This window comes from Ictidomys tridecemlineatus, chromosome 5 (assembly GCF_052094955.1).
Source record: "Ictidomys tridecemlineatus isolate mIctTri1 chromosome 5, mIctTri1.hap1, whole genome shotgun sequence".
Classification (NCBI taxonomy): domain Eukaryota; kingdom Metazoa; phylum Chordata; class Mammalia; order Rodentia; family Sciuridae; genus Ictidomys; species Ictidomys tridecemlineatus.
The window spans coordinates 39,138,913-39,144,367 of NC_135481.1; positions in this window are offsets into that span (position 1 = coordinate 39,138,913).

Sequence of the window (5,455 nt, forward strand, 5' to 3'; positions counted from 1 at the left end):
GCCATGTGTTCTTGGTCTTGTAATTTTACCTCAACCCAAACCTTAGTTTTCTCATCTGTGCAATGGAGATAATACTAGTGATCTGGGAGAGTGACCAAGGGACTATATCAGATTACCCATTTGCAAGGCCTAATAAATAATAATTTATTTCCTTTCCCTCAGGTGACATGCAGCCAGCGGAAGGGCAGACTTGGATTAGAGGGGTAATCTCTGACAGCAAATGAATTCCAGGGAGAAGGGGAAGAAAGAGGAGAGCCCAAGACAAACATTCATAGGGGATGAGACACAAGGAGCAAAGGGTAGGGGTAGAAAGAGAGAGGAAAGTGTGAAAAGGTCAACCATTTGAGGACCTTTCACGGGAAGAGGGTGTGACAAAGTTCTTGACTGGAGGGAGGAGACTGGAGTTTTGAGAATGGGTTTGGAGAAGATGTGAAATGTAAAACGATTGCCTGTGCCCTTAGCCTTCTAGAGATGACCCTCCCCCAAGGTCAAGAGTAAGTCTCAAGTTGGTACCTCTCCTCCTGGAGGCTGGTATTTGAGAGCAATGGCCATGGAGAGAAGAAGAGGCTGCTTCTGAATTGTCCTGATCTTTGAGGCTACTGTCAACCTTCCCTGTGTCACCAAGAGAGAACACTAACTGGGCTAGACTGTCCACGGGCTGATGGCTAAAGACACATGACCCAGATGTGCCAAATAAAGGATGTCCAAGTAGGTGGGACCACTGAACATGAGTCAGAGTGGTATTCTGGCTTCTCATGAGACCAGGAGTGCCTCCCATTGCCTCTCTTCCAGACACCCAGGAGCCTGGGGGCCCAGGCTAGTTCCATGTCTCCTGGGCTTTCTCTAAAGACTCAGTATGGGTGGTCTCTGGAACTCAGGTAACTGGTGCAGACCAGCCGTCTCCTCCATAAGAATGGCTTTGGTCTGCAGAGATAGTAGGAGCAAGAGAGAAGCTGAAGGTCCTGAAACCTTCTTTTTACTGTGACTCATGGTGGGTAGGAAGCTCTCCCCAGGTCTCCTGGGCACTGGCCTGGAGGAGAGAAGGGGAGAGAGGCGGGGCAGCGTAAAGACTTGGCAGCTACAGAGGCTGAGATAGGCCTGGCTGCAAGGGCTTGCTTGATGGTGACCCAGCAGCTGCCCCAGCTTCATCTGCCAAACCCAGGGGATGCCTGGAAAGCTGGGGCCAGGAGCCACGAGCGGGTATTTCCAGCCATGGAGGAGGCTGGGGTTTATGGCAGCCTTCACAGCAACTTTCCCAGAGCCCCTGGCTTCCCCTTCCCTACTCCTTCCTGTCCCCACCCTAGCCAGTGAGCAGGGAGGCTGGGGGGTGGCAGGGAGTGTGCGGGGAGAAGGTTCAGTCCTCTGTGTAGAGACCCCCCAGGCTAGAGTCCTTGCCTCAGCCTGTCCTTGCCTCCTGACTGGATTCCTAAAGGCTGGGAAGACTCAGAGGGGTCTTACAGGGTGAGAGAAGAGAGGGCACAGGGGAAAGGTGCTCCTGGGAGTCACTGGGCCAAGAGAACCTGTGCTGAAGGACACAGCAGAGTGGGGGAGCAGGATCTGAGTTTGAATCAGCCACCTCTTGGAACAACTTCCCTATCCTGAGGTTTTTCCTCCCTAGAGAGGCTTTCTTACCTGCCCTGGTCAGGCCAACCTTCATGGTCTTTTCCCCTACCCCCTCCCCAACCCTGCAACCTCTTTGTGACTTTTACTGGGTGGGAAGCCTTCCTACCTTCTGCTCAACCTGGCTCCTCTCTTCTGCCTCTGGTCCTCTGTGAGTGAAGACCCATCCTCATCTCCACCCCTTGGAGTCCCTGATCCTTGTGTGCCCTCCCCCTTCCCTTGCTGAGGGACAACTCATCTCCTAGAAGCAACTCTGACCTCTCCTCATTTGCCCACACAACCTCTGATCTCTGATCCCTGATCCCAGCTGCCACCCAGGCCTTGAAGGAAGCCACGAAGACATGGGGGATGGGACGACACCTCTGGCTCTCTCCAGCAGCTGGAACCTGGGAATGGGGCTTACTCAGACTAGCCTTAGTCCCCAGCAGTCTCCCTGGAAGGAAGGGTTAGGCCTGAACCAGGAAGTACTGTTTCAAATACTCTCATACACAGAGAAAGAAACCGGGGAAAGGAACTGGGGACAGGTGCCAACTCTGTGAACAGCTGCTTGAGCACACAGGTCACTGATCCTTGGAGAAGGCTAAGGAGGAATCTGACTGCCATGGTCAAGTAGGTGATGGGTCTTAAGCTGAAGCTAATGACTGGCCGTCTCTATCTCCTACTATGATCAGAATGAGAGGAAACTGGCTTAAATGGTGGCAGGAAGGATTTAGGTTAGACATATGGGAGAACTTCCTGTGACAGAGTGTCTACACTGTGTGTCCAAGTTGTTAATCCAAGTTGAACTCTCCCCTGGAGTTGATGAGAATTGCATGATGATGCTTGCTAATGAATAACTTGTCTTCCTTGTAATTAGCAGAGAACCTCCAACCCAGAGAATTCTAGTGTCTAGACTGTCCACAGGAAGAAATCCACAGAGGTCTGAAGGCACCAAGAGCTGGGTTCCTTCTTTGTCCCAAAGAGTTTAGGCCACTATGAGCCCGTGTAACATTGCCTCTCTTGCATCCAGACCTCTGAATGCCACTCTCAGAAAACCAAGCCTGATAGAGTTGTCCAGACACCTGAACTTTGCAGCAAAGGGACAGACTTTGAAGTCTCAGAATTTGAGGTCTGAGAGCTCATAGGCAATTCCAGAGTAATAGCAAATAGGATCTACAGCATCAGGATTTCATTAACAACTTGAGTAAACTCTGTACATTTAGAAGTAGACAAGCTTCAGCGGGGTGTGGTGGTGCACACCTGTAATACCAGCTGCTGGGGAGGCTAAGGCAGGAGGATCAAAGGTTGGAGGCCAGCCTGTGCTACTTATGGGAGCCAATCTCAAAGTAAAAAAATAAAAAGGGCTAAAGGGCTGGGGGATGTGGCTCAGTGATTAAATGCCTCTGGGTTAAATCCTTGATACCAAAAGAAAACCAAAAAAAAAAAAAAAAAAAAAACCATGCTACCAAGGGCTAGGGTTGAAACTCAGTGGTAGAGTGTGTACTCAGTAGGTACAAGGTCCTAGCTTTGATCCCCAGAACCACAAAACAAAACCCACCCTCCCACACACAAAAACTTCTACAATAGAAAAGAAGGCAAGTAAAGTGCATGTTCCGTTCCATCTGGGGCATGGAGCTGTAGATCCCATGGTCAGTCTTCCTGGGGCCTGTGTGTGTATGCACACACATTCATGTGCAACACACATGTACTCACAGTTTGGATCCAATAGCCATTCAGTTTCAATGAGGTCTTCCATGTGCCTTGCACTGTGTTCTGTTTAGTGAGGCCACTGAGGGACATATGATTTAGTTTGTATTGTCCATGGGATATGGAAATTAAGACTGAAGCATATGAGCCAGGCACAATGGCGCAGGCCGGTAATCCTAGCTGATCAGGGGGACTGACGCAGAAGGATCCTGAGTTCAAAGCCAGCCTCAGCAACAGCAAGGTGCTAAGCAACTCAGTGAGACCCTGTTTCTATGTAAAATACAAAATAGTGCTGGGAGTGTGGCTCAGTGTTTGACTTCAATCCCCAGTAATCCCCCACAAAATAAACAAACAACAAACAAAAAAGATTGAGGCACATGAAAAGGAGTGTGACAGAATCAGTATTCAGAGAGGAACTGGGGCCCCAAGGGTCACAGAAGGCCTCATGGGAGAGAAGGGAAAGAGAGCAGAACCTAGATAAAGAAGAGGGCATTCCTGGCAGGGAGCATGGAGAGATCATGGTGCAAATGAAGTAAGTACATCTGAGGCAGAGTCTTCACATGCAGAGGGTTAGATGTGAGTTAGGCAACTAGGGTATGGAAGTCTACCATGAATTCAGCAGATGAATTTGGACTTGACTGAGGCATTAGGGAGCCTGTGGGCTCTTGAGCAGGAGAGGGTACACAGCAACCATCTGGCAATGGCACACAGAGTAATCTGGGACAGGGAGGCACAGAGAGAAGACCAGAGGCAGTGAAGAATCTTTCTGCACTTGTGGCTGGTGTCCAAGTATGCACTGATGCCCAGGTCTTGGCCCTGAGCTGGCAGCTTCCACGAGTGGATGGCTGGGTACCTGAGAATGCCAGAGTCTTGATGACCTGCTGGGACAGGCCCCATACTTTCCTTGTGTTGGCAGCTGCTCCCTCCTTTAACCCCCTACTTTCCAGTTTCCCTTGCAAACAGGAGAGTAACATCAGACTTTCCCAGCTCCTGTACTGTGAGTGGGGGGAGCTTAGATCATGTCACTCTGCTGGCCAGCTCTCCCCAGCTCCCCCTGTATCCCTCAGAGGCCTGAGGCCCTGTCTGGCAGCCCAGGCAGAGCAGAAAGTATTGGATCAGGCCAGGAACTCACAAAGGGAGTTCAGGGGTATCTTGGGGGAAGGACCTGGGGCCCAATGTCTAGAAACTTCTAAATATAAGCTCAAGGTGAGCAAACTCTCTAGGGCATGTAGATCAATTCTATATAACTAACTATATAATTCTATATAAACTCCTCCAGGCATAGAATTCTCGTCTCCTCCCTAAACTGCCCCATAATCTTTAGATGGTTCTGATCATAGAAAATGCATGCTCTTGTTTTGAGTCTTGTTGTGGTCAGTGTGTGCTAATGATGAGGCTTCTGGGATAGCACAGTCAGAGGAAGGGTCCATAGTCAGAGGAAGGGTCTGGGATGGTTCTGCTTGGTCCCTGGTCCTGCCTGCTGCACCTGCTTGGCACCCAGGGCCAGGGCAGTTTAAGCGTGAGAAATGCTGATCCATTTCCAGCTTGGTCAGGGGTGGGGCAGCCAGGGTGAGGCTGCCCAGGTCAGCCCTTCTCAGCCTCATGGGGAAGGCCAGGCTCAGGTCAGCCTGTCTCATGGACCAACCCTCCCCAGGCTGAGATCATCGCCCTCCATGGCAGCCCCCACCCCCAGCTGAGCTCACTGCCCTGGCCTGCTGGGGGACATTGTTGTCCCTCGGGCCCCTCCCCAGGCTCAATGAGCTGTTTGTTGGCATGTCCGGAGAGGGTAAGGGAGGGCGGGCACAGGGCGCCCGCACACAATGGGGATTCCGTCCATTCTGAGGTGGCTGCGGGAACCAGGCTGACTTTGTCCTGTGGACCCTCATTCCCACCATTTAGTGGAGCCGGAACTTTAGGCGGAAGGCCCCGTATAAGAACAACAATGTCGTCACCCTGTCTGTGGGGGAGGGTGCTACAAGCCAGACCTCCTAGGGATCCAAGAGAACCACAGCCTGGGTGTTTATAGCCCAAGACTCATTTGGGATAGATAGGTCCTGGGGCAGAGGCTGTGCCTCAAATCAGAGGCAGGCAGATGGTGCCCCCTCACCTGCCCTGCCAGCCCATCTGCACCCTGCAGCAAGCGTGGAAG